The 15893-nt window shown below is 25.8% G+C and overlaps 1 pseudogene; it reads left to right on the top strand.

Annotated features, from left to right (window-relative positions):
• Positions 1 to 5588: 5588 nt before the first annotated feature.
• LOC145947875 (acyl-CoA Delta(11) desaturase-like) lies at positions 5589 to 10050 on the top strand (annotated as a pseudogene).
• Positions 10051 to 15893: the final 5843 nt, after the last annotated feature.

The following is a 15893-nucleotide window of genomic DNA, read 5'->3' as shown; positions in this document are numbered from 1 at the left end:
AGCTCAGATAGATACATAAATTTCTACTCAAATCATCCTCTCAAGTATAAAATGAATACGATTTTTAACTTAGTCGATCATGCAATTTTACTAGCAGACAAAAAATTTCACCATAATAATATTGAAATTGTTAAACGAATATTGACAAACAATTGCTTTCCTGAACAATTCATAAATCGGTTTGTTCACAAAAGACTGCATACCTTGGACAATCGGTTAACAAATGACGCTAGTAACAATCAGGAGAAACGGGAAATTACTAATACTATTTCGCTCCCCTTCGTAAAAGGCCTAAATAATATTTATCAGAATTTTAAAACGATCGGTCTTAACATTGTGCATTACATTCCTAAGAAATTAAATCGTTTAATAAAACTGGGGAAAGATATCCTACCTATTCAGAAAAAAACGGAAATAGTCTATAAAATAAATTGTAAGGATTGCAGCGCCTCATACATAGGACAGACAAAAAGGCAATTATGTACGCGAATTAAAGAACATTCAAATAATATAAAACTTCACAGCAGTAATCTTTCAGTGGTGAGTAAGCACAGGATTGATTTTAACCATGACTTCGATTGGTCTAACCCAAACATCTTACATAACGAAAAATATATAAGAAAAAGAGAGATTGCTGAGATGTTTTATATAAAGAAAAATAACAACACAATAAATTTACATAAGGACATTGAAAATCTTAATAATATCTATGACAAAATAATAAAGGTCGTTTAGTCGGCAATAAACCGTCTGTCTAGCATGACACGTATCAATATGACATAAGTGTATAACTTTAAGGAACTATGTAAGTGTAAATTAATTATTTCATTTGTTAATTCCTCATTATTGATATAATATATCGTTGTACAGATCACTTGATAAGGACCAAATATAGAGGTCGAAACGTTGTGATTTTCTTAATAAATATACTGCCAGTTTGGTCGAGAGATAAGGTGTCAATTTGTTTTTATATTACTGGTGATTCTGATTTAACATACTACCACACCTATTGCATATATTATAATGTACTTATCCGTATGCATTGATATGTTTTTTGTTCGTGTTGTGTAATCTTGCAGTTTTTATTTTTAAATAATTAAGGTAAATGTTCCAGTGATTGGACGTTTAAGGATATAGATTTATTTATTTAGATTTTTAATATATTGAAACAATTTATTTTTCCAAGTATTTATATTTATCGGATAGATTTAAATCTCCACTATTAAAAGAGTGCATCAATATTTGCTTATTGAACATCTCAACATAAAAATTAATTTAAGATAAAGTAACTTGCAATACATGCGAGAATAATTAGTACAACACTTACAAATATCATTATACTGAACAATGATAACTGCGAAATAATAATATGATTTGATATCTATATTACTATTAATGTGTGGATATATCGACTTATCAACGCTTTTATTATATTTTTCCCACTCTAACAAATGAGAATAAAAATCTTATCTTACGCAATAATTAATGCGTCTTATAAGTTGAAAAATAAAGTCGTTAATCATTCTTGAAATGTCACATTAAAGTGTAACACTAATGTGATTCAGTGAATTCTATATTATACTGGAGTGTGGACTATATTATAAAAAAACGGGATGAGCGAGAGGAAAAACTGGAACTAAATCCGTTCTTTTCTGTGTCATTTCCTTTCCTTCTATTGGTTTGTAGTGAGAACATATAAAATGATCAATCAAAATTTACTAGACAGAGACAGAAATTGTTCCAAAGCAACCTGTCTTTTTCTTCTTAAGCTCGGGAGGTAAGCATAGCAGTGCACATTTCAGTATAGTATAAAGTTTACTAATGTGACCTAACACGTGAAATATTTCGAGAATATTGAAATAAAGTTAAAAATTATATAAATAAATTTTAGTTTAAAATAATTAGTGTTTTGATAAGGATATAACAAAATAATAATTCTAATGTTATGTGTTACAAAAAAATTCCATTTTTCTACTCTTGTTTAAATAATTTTAATTTAATATTTATTATAGCTTCTTTAGAAAAGAATGAAGATATAATTTAATCTAACATTGGCATATATGAATATATTATAATGTACTTATCCGTATGCAATAATGTGTTTTTTATTCGTGCTGTGCGATCTTGCAGTTTTTGTTTTCAAGTAATTACTCTTGATAACATGTTTTTTTTAATTGTATAATTTAATCGATCTTGAGCTAGTCCATAATTACTTGCATTAAATAGTTTGTTTTCTTTTTTTATCAAGTTTTTTATTAAGTTGAATAATACATGTCATATACATTATAAACTAGTTTAAATGTCAAGTGCGCACATATAAGAAAATTTAGCATAAAATCTATAGACATATAAAGAGTAATGATTTCTTTGATTAAAAGGAATAAATATGAAATAAACAGAACGAGATATGCCGTTTGTGCAAATCGCTACAATATAAGTTATCATTGCGTCAGTTTTTTGATCAAAATAGTTAATAAATATATTATTTTTGATAACTTTTTTACAATTAGTATTTTTAGTGCGTCTCTTAATATTATTAATTTTCTTGATAATATTGTAATCAGAAATAGAAATGCATATTTTGTGATTATTATAATAAATAAATAAACAAACGATTCGGGTAATAATAACACAGTTCAACAAAAAAGAATTACAAGAATAAAATATTTTGGTCATATTTGTTTTTCACCCTGAATACAATCCTGATTTTGACACTTTTCCATAATGTTACAATTTTAAGAAATTTTAAAGTTGCAAAAAAAGGCTTTTTAAATGTATTTTATCATATTATATTACAGTGTGTAACATGTTAAAGATTGATTTACAAAATTATAAATATTTATAAAATTAAGTTGATATAATTTTTAGCTTTCAAAAAATATTAATTGTGTCAACACTATAATAAAATTTCTAAAAACCTATTTTTTTAAATAAAAAAGCACCACAAGTACTCGTACCAGTTAAGAAAACTGTTAAATATTTATTTACAAAATGGTGTTATTTTAATTTAACAAAAAAAGTGATATTAAAAAAAATTGCGTCAAATATAAATAAAAATTTTTAAAAATATTAATTAAAAAAAAAGAATTAAATTAAATTTAAAATCAATAGAAAAATTATAAATTATAAATTAATACAAAAAATTAAAAATTTAGACAAACAAAAATTAAACATTAATTCAAATAAAAAAATTAAAAAATAATTTAAAAACTTACGTCTCGCTGAAGCATAACTATATTGTTTAGTAACAATATTGATTTAAAAGAAGTAATAACTACGTTGTTAATGCTACTTACGTTTGCCTTATTTTAATAATGGATAAGAGAATACAATTGATCCAGCCAAGTCGATTCCGGTATTTTACGCTGGACAAAGTATATTTTTGACAGGGGCAACAGGATTTCTGGCCAAAGTATATTTCGAAAAGATACTTCGATCTTGTCCGGATGTTCGAGAAATACACTACGCAAAACAATTAGGAGAGCGCTGTAAAACTTACAAATTTTACCGATTTTTGAAAAGCCATATCTCAATTTAGGGAGATCGTAGGACAATATTTCTTGGCGCGTTTGAACGGGTGAAACTTCGACTTTAAGGTGGGTAAGGTTGCATTGTCCGCCTCATCAAACTACTTTTCTTGTGAGACTCAAAATCAGATAGTGAAAAAAGTCTGGAAATTTCATGATTTTCGAGGCTTCACCCGTTCAAACGCACCTAGAAACATTCTATGATCTTCTTAAGCTGAGATATGACTTCTTAAAAATCGCCAAAATCAGTAAAATTTGCAAGTTTTAAAGCGCTCCCCTAATTGTTTTGCGTAGTGTATTTATATTGATGCGTCCGAAAAAAAGGACTAAATGTTAATGAAAAACTTGAAAAAATGTTAAACTTACCGGTAAATTATTTATCAAAATGAATATCTTTTGTAACACACAGTATTTCTTTAAGAATTGTTATAACATCTCGATAAGAAGAATTTTTGGATTATCTTTTTATTATGTTATATGTCAATAGAAATTAATTTTAGAATTATAAAATTTGTTATCGAAATTGGAGAAAAAATTCATTTTGTAAGAGGTACTCATATCACAATGATAGAAAATGACAAAATATAATTTATTAACAAAGCATTGTAAATTAAAACATTATAATAATAATTACCAAAATAATTGAAATAATTATTAAAATTATTGCAAAACAATATAAATAATTATACACCAATAAATATTTTATTAAAATTTGTAAAGTACTAAAATAATGATCTAAAACGATTAAAAAAACATAAGTGTAGTAATTGATGTAGTAATTTATAAAAATTCATATATGTATATTTAATAATTATTTTGATTATGTACTTTTAGCAAAAGCAAAATTAAGATGCGAAATTGACGAAGAAATATATATGTGTATATATGTATATATATATATATATATATATATATATATATATATATATATATATATATTGTTGCGCCCGTCATGTTACGTCCTTTTACATCTGTCTGTTGCTTGGTGCAATGTTTAAAACATAGATTGTCTTTTGGCGGTTGAGTCGTCAAGAGAGTTGTGGTTGTTTGACAGCTGTCGAACTACGCGGTCGTATTCTGACTTTCGGATATTGATATACATTTATGTTACTCCATTATATTATATTGCTTTACGTTTTGTTCCCATTAAAGTTATTTCGTTATTTACGAGAGCGTTATTATTTCGCGCGTGAGTGAACCAAGTTCTCAGCGATTCAAGAAATCTCGAAGTCGGCCGAAGGACGCAACAATATATATATATATATATATATATATATATATATATATATATATATATATATACCTATATATTCCATGCACATTCAATTTTATTTCCGTACATTATGTCATACAGTTTCTGTCTAAGAACTAAGAAGTGAATATGACATAACCCAAGAAGAACAGAAAATCAAAATAATGTCAATTTAATGTCATATTGACCAAAATGACGTCATATTAATGTCATATTGACTAAATTTATGACAAATTTGGTCCAAATTTTGTCAATATGACGTCAAATGACATCATTCTGACTTTCTGTTCTCCTTGGGAATGTATTTTGGGAAATAAAATTGTACATGCATGGAATAAAATTGAATAATGGATAATATTATGAATAATATTAATATTTTTACATAATGATCATTAAAAGTGACAGGAAAAAATGTCAAATAAGAATTTTTGCGCATTGCCACTAACAACTTTCTGTACAATAAAACCATTATCAGTGTCATAGTCGTTTTCACGTTTCAACGAAATATTAAAATATCGAAATAATTTTGTTTTTATATCAGTAAAAATACGACATACAACAAATAAATATTGTTTAAAAAGGAAGCCCAAGTAATCAGGTCAGTGAGGTATAACTTTTCAATTATAATATTTTTTACGTTCTTCAAATAAAGTGTGTACATTATGATTATATTATACATATACATATATGTACTGTACTAAAGGTTTAAATAAGTATATGTATATAAAGGACAATAGAAATTAAGTGTTAATTAACAAATATGTTTAACTTACGTATAGCGGGCGTGTGTGAATAGATTAGAGGTAATATAGTCCTTAATTAAAAAGAAATGAATTACGGAAAAAAGTCAGTTGTAATAAAACGAATAAGTGAACCGACGAGAAAATTATCGCTCACGATCACCTTGTTCGAACGGTGACAAGTATAATAACAAAATAGATGGGTTGTGAGCTTGAAAGTAAAATGCGCAGGGAAGCTCTAAATCTGTTTATTAATTTAAAACTTAAGTATTATTTCTATTAATTTTGAATCTATTAATTTAATAATAATATTTTCTGGATAAAGTCACATCTGTTTATAAACATTAACAATTAAATAGTAATTTTTACTTATTAGTTACAAATATACAGGGTGAATTTTTTAACGCGTTACAAACTTATATTTCGGAAATAAAGCATTTTAGAGAAAATGTTTTATACAAAAGTTTTTTGACTCGAAGGGAGACACAAGAAGGTCCCATTATTTTGACCTTGGGTAGTCGTTTGAATGTCACGTGAAAGTCATCTTCAATTTCTTAAATGGAACCTACTATTTTTCATTGCATATTCTTGTAGCTTATCTCAAGAGCTTTCCAAAACACTATAAAAATATTTTTCTTTTAAGTACTTTTTGAGTTATAAGGCTTAAAGTTAATAATTTTTTGACATAAAATGTGAAATATCTTGTAATATATTCGGTGATCTTACCTTAATACTTTTATGCACGGAAATATGAGACCAATCAATTGGTGTAAAGAAAACACAATTGTTTTTAAGAAAAAGTACGCAGCTGTATGCAAATTACATACTTTTTTTTAAAACAATTATCTGTTTTTTTACACCAATTGATTAGTCTCATTATTCCGTGCATAAAAGTATATATAGAAGTATTAAGGTAAGATTACCGAAAACTGAATATTTAACAAGATATTTTACATTTTATGTCAAAAAATTGTTAACTTCAAACCTTATAAAAAAAATACTTAAGAGAAAATATTTTATTATAGTGTTTTAAAAAGCTCTCGAGGTAAGCTACAAACATATGCATTGAAAAATGGGGGTTTCCATTTAAGAAATTGAAGGTTACCTATATAAAGGTACATAAGTGATCATAACATAAGATCACATAAGTGAACTTCAAACAACTTTCCAAGGTCAAACTAATGACACCATATTATGTCCACTTCAAAGTCAAAAAATTTTTGTATAAAATATTTTTCTCTAAAATGCTTTGTTTCCGAGATATGTGTAAGTTTGTAACGCGTTAAAAAATTTACCCTGTATATTAAATTTTTTAAGAAGGCATTCTATTCTCTAAAAAATCGAAAATTAGCCTGAGATTTTTTTTAAAAGAACCGGAAATGCTAAATAATAACCCTTTGCAGAGATTATTAATAAATCTCAAGCTTTTTTTTTTTTTTTTTTATTCATTGGCTATCATATTGCTTTTCGCTATTATAACACATTTCAGGTGCAAAAACAATAATCAGGTTTCTTGATTTTTTTTTCAGAAAAAATAATTTATATTTGTTAAAAAAATTTAAAAATATGGATACTAATACCTCAATTTTTCAATGCTCTACTATTACTATGATGAACACAAAGGAAGTTTTAATCGATGATACGGAAGAATTGAAAAATAAAAACATGAAAAATCTGACCACTGACAATGATGCCACCGATAAAAAATCTGAAACGATGAAATCAGGTCTCTTTAATTTCAAAACCAACATAATATGGTATATTGTTTTGCAAGTCGCTTTATTGCACGGCATTGGTATTTATGGTATATTGACTTTCAACTATTTAAAAAATCCAATAACTACATTGTGGAGTAAGTATCCCGAAAATTTGATATACATCCCAAGGAGAACAAATAAGTCAAAATGATGTCAATTTGATGTCATATTGATCAAATTTGGATCAAATTTATGTCCAAATTTGGTCAATATGACGTCAAATTGACATCATTTTGACTTATTTGTTCTCCTTGGGATATAGTTCTACATATAAAGACCTAAGAAAGAGATTTTCAAGATTTTTTACATATGTTTCGTGTAACGCTATGATCTCCTTAGCCTTAGAATAATATATTCAAATGTTAAAATATCTGTGATTTTAATTAGTACATTTTGTATACTTTTAGTTCTATTAAATCAAGAGCCGATTATTTAATTGAAACGCTGAATGTTATTAATATTATAAAGAATAAGAAATTTTTTGAACATGTCGATAATTTTTTTCAAGTTTTTACTGGTCTCTACATTATTTTTTCTTGCAAATATATTTTTTATATTATACAATTATTTTGATAAATATATAATAAATATAATTTTCTCATATATTTTTAAGTAATCGGCATGTACATCATATCCAATCTCGGCGTATCTGCTGGCGCACACCGACTTTGATGTCATAAGTGTTACAAAGCCAAGTTATCATTAAGAATTCTACTTCTGATCTTCTTCAGCGCATGTGCACAAGTATCTTTAATTCTTAGTACTTTAGTTCCTTATTAAGAGATAACTCTATAAAAGAGATATATTATATATAATGCATAGAAAGCGTAAAAATATTACGTATATATATTGCGGTATTTTTTCTATGTTAAAAAAGTGTAAAAATAAATAATTTTTTACAAATTAAATTTTATAATGCAAAACAAATAAATGGATCTTATACATATAAATAAAATTTTATTACAAAGCTTAATAATTAAAATATTTTGTATTGAAAACTTAAAGGTATAGAAAGGTGTCCAATTCAAATTTGAAAAAATCGATTTTATATAGAAGCTATATTATAATAATTTTTGTATTCTATCTTTTCATATTTTGCTTTATAGAAAATAGTAAATAGAAACGTCGTTGCTGTTCACAGATATGTTCACAATATGTAAATGGGTGAAAAATCATCGCATGCATCACAAATATTGTGATACTAATGCAGATCCTCATAATACCCAGCGTGGATTCTTTTATACGCATATCGGTTGGATAATGATGAAGGAACATCCAGAATTTATTGAAAAAAGCAAAGAGCTCGATTTGTCAGATATCATGTCAGATTCCGTCGTAGTCTTTGGCGAAAAGTAAAGACTATTCTGTTTATTTTGTCATAAATTATAGAATAAATTTTTCTTATGCACATAATAAATAAATATCGACATATTGTATTTATACATATATTACATTCTTGAAATATATATAATGCAATAAATTTAATTTTCATAAATAAATCTTAAATTTACTTTTTCATAAAATCGAAATTTTCTAAGAATTGCAAAGAATTTCAATAGATTTTTTTTAGCAAAACGTATATATGACGCTTGAATAATCTCCAAATGTGTTCAGTGTAGTATTTTTATTGATATTTTTTGCCACTTCAACTCTTCTTCGGCTTCATTCTACCTACGATATTACCCGTATACTTCTGGAACGAGACCTGGAGCAGGGCCATTATGTCGCATATGTTTATACGGTACATGATTACTCTGAATTCTGTATGGACCATTAATAGTATCGCTCATGCGTGGGGTGCTAGACCATATAATAAGTACGTAATTCGCACGCATAATTACGATACTTAAAATTACTTTTACAAAATTGCATCTGTGTGTGTATGTGATAAAAATATATAACTTTTTTGTTTATTGGTATTATTGTGTTTGTCACACAATAACATGTAATTATTTTATAAAAATTATTTATAAAAATATATTTTATAAAAATTATTTTAACAAAGTATTTTTATATTCTTACAATTTTCTTAAGAAAATATATTTTTACTTACATAGTTTAGCCTTAATAATTTTTGTGACACAATTACATTATACATATATTAAAATATAATAATTAATACTTATTGTTAATCTTATTATATTTATATCGTTTAATAGAGATTTATCTTTATCGTTTAATTAGAGACATAAAACCAGCAGATAATAATTTTGTCAATTATGTGACAATGGGAGAAGGATACCACAATTTTCATCACGTGTTTCCGTGGGATTACAGATCGGCGGAAACTGGAAACAATAAAATGAATTATACCACATTCTTCATCGACAGTTTCGCGAAATTAGGATTAGCTTACGATCTTAAATAGACATCCGTCGACTTGATAAAAAATGTGATATTAAAGAAAGGTGATGGAACACATCCGATGTTGTTCAAAGTACCGAAACAGAAATCCGATATATGTATATAGCAGATAAAATATCAAAAAAGAGACATAATATATAAAAAGAAAAGAAACATAACCGAAGAAAGAAATAACAAATACGTCTATCTTTTGATTAAGGATGCATCTCGTTATAATTTTTAGACTTATTTTCGTAAAATATTGTTGACAATTGTTTTAAATATGAAATACGAATTAATTAATGAAACATATCAATATATATGTATAATTAATGCGTAATGTTGTTGTTATATTATGAAACACCTTATATCAACGAGCTCTTTACATGAATATTATAATAATTACAAGGAGAATATTATTAATAATATTTTTAAAAAACTTTTTTTTAAAAAAATGTCATTTTATTGTTATTTTCTTATAAATTCTTATAAATTTCTTATAAATTTGAAAATGATAATTGAATTATTGAAACTTATAATGACAATCAAGATACATAAGATAGATAGATAAATCGATCAAAGATAGACATATGTAGATAATAATAATATTGTTTTCGAAAATTCTATTTTCAAGGAATTATCTTCTAATAATATCACATAGATATACAATATACAATATCAAATATATACATTGTTTTTGCGTGCTTATATTGCACACTACTTATGCGCACAATAACTTGTTCCGTATTTTATCATATACAATTATGTGTATGCAACATATATGAAATGTATAATAAAGTAATATAAATAATTATCTGAACAAATCGTAACATATGTGTCGTTATTAATTTTATTTTAAGACTTTTTTTGCAATAATTTGTTTTGATTACAATATACATATGTTAAATACACTTGGTAAGATTATATGTTAGAGATAACTATAGATATGGATAGAATGGGATTAATTAAAATAGAAACAATAATTAATACATACATTACATTAAATAAATAGATACTTTTATTTTATAAATATGTTTATTTTATAAATAATTAGTGCTACATATAATTATAATGTATAAAGACATATGATCAAAAATGTGACCAGCAAAATTTAAATTTGAAAATATGTGTGTTCTTTACATATATGTATATAACTTCTTGTTGCTTTATAAAATACATATAGTAGTCTTACATACAATTTAAATATGTATGTTTTTCTGCACAATAGAAGTACGTTGCAGCATTAAAATACTTGTGTGTCTCATCGTATCTACTTTTATTTACTTAAATATTCAAAATTTTTATAATATCCGATAAACTTTGATGCCACTTGCAACATATTAATTTTAATTGAATGAATAATCTATTTCATATTGTATATTCTATTTTGAAAAATTAAAAGTCAAGGTTTTTAGTTCACAATCAGTACTTATATAGTACACGCATATATACTATTTAATTTATTAAATTAAATTTTCAATAAATTTAATAGTGCATATATGCGTGTATTATATAAGTACTAATTGTGAACAAAAAACCTTGACTTTTAAATTTTTTAAATAGAATATATAATATGAAATAAATTATATTCATTCAATTCAAATTAATTTAAATTAATTTAAATTAACATGTTACAAGTGGCATCAAAGTTTATCGGATATTATAAAAATTTTGAATATTTAAGTAAATCGAAGTAGATACGATGAAACACAGAAGTATTTTAAAACTGCAACTTCTATTATGCAGGAAAACATATTTAAATTGTAATGCTATTATATTTTATGAAACAACAAGAAGCTATGTTCATATAAAGAACATATCTTTTTAAATTTAAATTTTGTTGGTCAAATTTTTGACCATACGTGTTTATACATTATAAGTATATGTGACACAAATTTTATTTAAATGTCGGTAATCTAATATTTTATGAGCATATGCACTTATACATCGTTCAAAATATACTAATAGCGATAATATCTTTAAATGCTATAACAATTCCACTCTAAAATATTAATAGAATAACCATAATTATAGAATAACAATAATTAGTTAGATATTACAAATATCTCATAAATAATTATCTACAACATTTATATAACATTAAATTGTTTGCAAATTCCATCTTTAGTATATTTAAAGTTTTAATATTTCGATAATATTCTCTAATTTCTTATAATTTTTATGTTATATAATATCAACTACAAAAATCATATAATTTATAGTGTTTATATTATTTGTGATTAATTAAAAGTTATTAAAGACTTTATTGAAGATGCTGTTAAAAGTAATTTTTATGTATATAAATATCACACATAAAAACGCGAAACTTGTGAAAGTCGTAGCAATCGGAAACAAATATTATTCATAATCATTCTATCAACCTATAAAAATCTTCAGGATTGAGCTAGAATTTGATTCAATTACAATGAACAACCATAGCTTTGATATCTATTCTGCATATCGCGATCAATTATTTTGAGAGAATATATAATATACTTCCAAATAATAAAATTTTCCACCTAAATTCGATAGCGTATTTGACCGGTAATGTGTTAATTTCCCATCATTCATTATCATTACGAAAGACAAAGGCGCGATTGTCACCATATCAAGAGCTTTTGAAAACTGACACTAAGGCAGCATAACGAAAGATAATCTCACAGATCGGATCGACTTACCTTTTCTTCTATTACTCAACTCTCACAGCTGATTTGAGATGTTAAAATCGGTAACGAATTATTTCTTTCACCGGAACGACAGACAAGCAAACGGATAGCAAGATGTAGTTCGATCTTTTCTGCTAAGGTGCGACGACTACTTTTTCTAGTAGTTTCGTCGTCAATTAACTTCGCTAGCTGTGAATATAAGTGAATTGTAGAAGTGAACAAACGATCTAACGAGTGACGACGACAAAAGAATTGTGAGACAGCCCTGATAAAAAAAATCGATAGAAAACAACAGAAAACGATTACATCGTTTTTAATCGTAGTTATGAATCGAAAGTTAACGAAAGAATATCGTAAATGTACGATTGATTCTCTAGCGTTTCCTTTCGTAAGTATCCTATTAATATGTTATCGTTTCTTATCATTTCTTTTCGCTAACCCATACAGCATTGAATGATTGTAGAAACATATTGCATAGATCTAACATTATAATATTGCATGTGAGTTGTGAAATATTCCTGCAATATTACTGCAAGAATGTGGCAACAGTAAAATTTCCGCCTTTAAAAAAATTACAATGTCAAACCTTATATATTTGTAGGTATTATTTGTATTTTAAGAGTAAATAGATAAAATAAAGTTTGTATAAAAATAAAATTGTACATATTTTTTCGATATATAATAATAGGAAAGAGGGAAAAAAGGATATTTAAATGTGATATTATTACATTTGTTTGTGGAAAGAAACAAGAGTTTATGGTCTAAGGGAATCTACATATTAATATGGAAAATTATAAGTCAATAAATCTGATAAAGAATATCGTATTTACTTTTTTCTTTAAAAAAATTTTTTTTTGTATTGCATAATGACTGTATAATATAAGTACAACTATATTTTAAATTTTGACAGGCTTGAAGAAAATATCATTCATCAAAAGCTTTTAAGACCAGCATTTTGTAGTGTCAAATGATATAAATAAGCGTAAAACTGTTTATGTTTTAAAATGCATTAATTTTCTTTATTTTATATATATATATTATATAAAAATTGTGCGATACATAACAGCAATTTACAAAAATTAAAGCATAAAGCATCTTATAAAATAAGTAATATTTTTAAACAATGTTTGAAAATGCTTTGAATAATAAATTGAGTTATGTTTTAATTGTTATAAATTGCAGTCATATATCGCGCAATTTTTATATAAAATATATATATATATATATATACACATGGTGTTTCATTTTAATCGCCCCAGGCAAATATCTCGAAAAATATGAAAGATACGGAAAAACGTTTCAGACAAAAGTTGTTTGGTTCGAAGGGGAATATAAGATAGTGTCACTGATTTGATCTAGAGTGAACTTGCCAAGGTCATATAAAATTCAATTTTGTTTTTTTTTTAATAAAATCCCCTACTTTTCATCGCATATTCTTGTAGCTTACCTCGAAAGCTTTTCAAAACACTATAATTAAGTATTTTTTCATAAAGTACTTTTGAGTTAGGAGATTTGCAAGAAGACAGTTCATCTTGAGAAGAAAAAAAAGATGTGTGATGTTTTGCAATGATTTATACTCAACATATATTAACTAAAAGCTAGATACAGTGCATTATATGCCAAGAATGATTCTGCAGCAATGCAGAGCAAAAGGTTTGCTTTTGTTTGTGATTTTTGTTAGAATACATTTTTGTATTGTATTTTAATTAAAATAAATCAAGATTTCGTAATTGCACAATGTTTTACATGCTTTTACAAATGCGTATTCGTTTTTACCCTACCAGGAGATATTTTGATTGCTTCAAAAAATTTTTTTATTGTTAGTAAGCAAATATTTTTTTAGCAACTAATCTCATTTTCTCATAGTTTAGGTCCACTAAACACTACTAATGGTTAATAGATTTTTTGTTTTTTGATTTTTTGTGGGAATACAAATCCGAAAAATCCGGTTTTGCTTCGCTTTCCCCTACATAATAATATCTATAACTTTGACTTTATATTGATTCTTTCAATATCAGTCTACTTTTGAAGCTCGCTTTGTATGCACATTTATTTGTCAATAATTTTTTAATAAATAATGAGTGACTGATAAGAATGACGATTAAAAACTTTAAAAGGTGACTCAGAGCATACAATATATGTCAAAGTCAAAGTTATCTGCATTATGTATTACATTAAAATGAATATTTATTCTAATTTATTTTATCATATTTTACAAGAAAAAAATTCACACGATTCTTTACTTTTTTAGCGGATGTGCTGATAGTCTCTCTTCCTTTTTCTTTCTCACTCTCTATAAACACTGCCAATAATATTTAATTCGCCGATTTTATGATACCTTCCTGATAAAAAAAATCGATAGAAAACAATAGGAACCGATACGATCTGTAGAAAATCTTATCGTTTCTTATCGTATCTTATTGTTTTACTTTTTAGATTTCGAAAGAAATGTTATCGTTTTTTATCGTTTTCTTTCATTCTCTGTTAAAAGCGGATTCAGTCGTTAGAATACGATAAAATTCTTATTGTGATATATTGTTTTTTATTGTTTTATTGGAATTTATCAAGAAAAAATGATTGAAAATCTATTCGTAATCAATTGTATATTTACAATAAAAAAAGATTTAAGTTTTTTAACATACAATTACGAAAAATCCTATAATTTTTAATCATGCATCAACCATAAACAATTGAAAACGTATTTTATAAATGTATTATCGTAAAGTTACAACAGAAAACATCCCCGATAAAAAATCGATAGAAAACAATAGGAACCGATACGATTTGCAAAAACAGTACATTGCAATTACATTGCAGTAATATTACAATCTTGCAAGTTGCATTGTAATACTGTAGGGACATTATAGAAACATATAACTGTAATATTTTATGAAAAATCTTACAGCAACATTCCAAAAATATTATAAAAAAATAGTATTCAGTCAAATCGTTAGTTCCTTCATTTACCGCTATGCGACGCGCGATTCACTATCTATCTCGTACTTAAGTTTTAGTCAGGAGAATTATATAAAGTTGATGAAATTAGCTCTAAGACTAAAGGTACAATTGTCTCTTAACTTTAAAATGTCGAGTAAATGCTAGATTTAACGCTTGATGTTATAACATTAATAATGTTTTATAACATCAGCATAAACTAGAATTTACTTAATTTAAAGATAATAATTATAGAAATATATATATTTTACTACATTAAATTACTATAAGTAAACATAATGATGAAAGCGCGTAATATATCGAAATAAAAAGTTTTATTTAATATTATTTTTAATATATTGCACAGTAATAATACCATAGCATTACATTGTAATTTTTTTAAAGGCGGAAATTTTACTGTTGCCACATTCTTGCAGTAAAATTGCAGGAATATTTCACAACTCACATGCAATATTATAATGTTAGATCTATGCAATATGTTTCTACAATCATTCAATGCTGTATGGGTTAGCGAAAAGAAATGATAAGAAACGATAACATATTAATAGGATACTTACGAAAGGAAACGCTAGAGAATCAATCGTACATTTACGATATTCTTTCGTTAACTTTCGATTCATAACTACGATTAAAAACGATGTAATCGTTTTCTG

Source organism: Prenolepis imparis, unplaced genomic scaffold (genome assembly GCF_030444845.1).
Source record: "Prenolepis imparis isolate NDT839.2.m4 unplaced genomic scaffold, iyPreImpa1.0 SCAF_172, whole genome shotgun sequence".
Classification (NCBI taxonomy): domain Eukaryota; kingdom Metazoa; phylum Arthropoda; class Insecta; order Hymenoptera; family Formicidae; genus Prenolepis; species Prenolepis imparis.
Note: the sequence above shows the minus strand (reverse complement) of the source record. Positions and strands in the feature narration are given on the sequence as shown.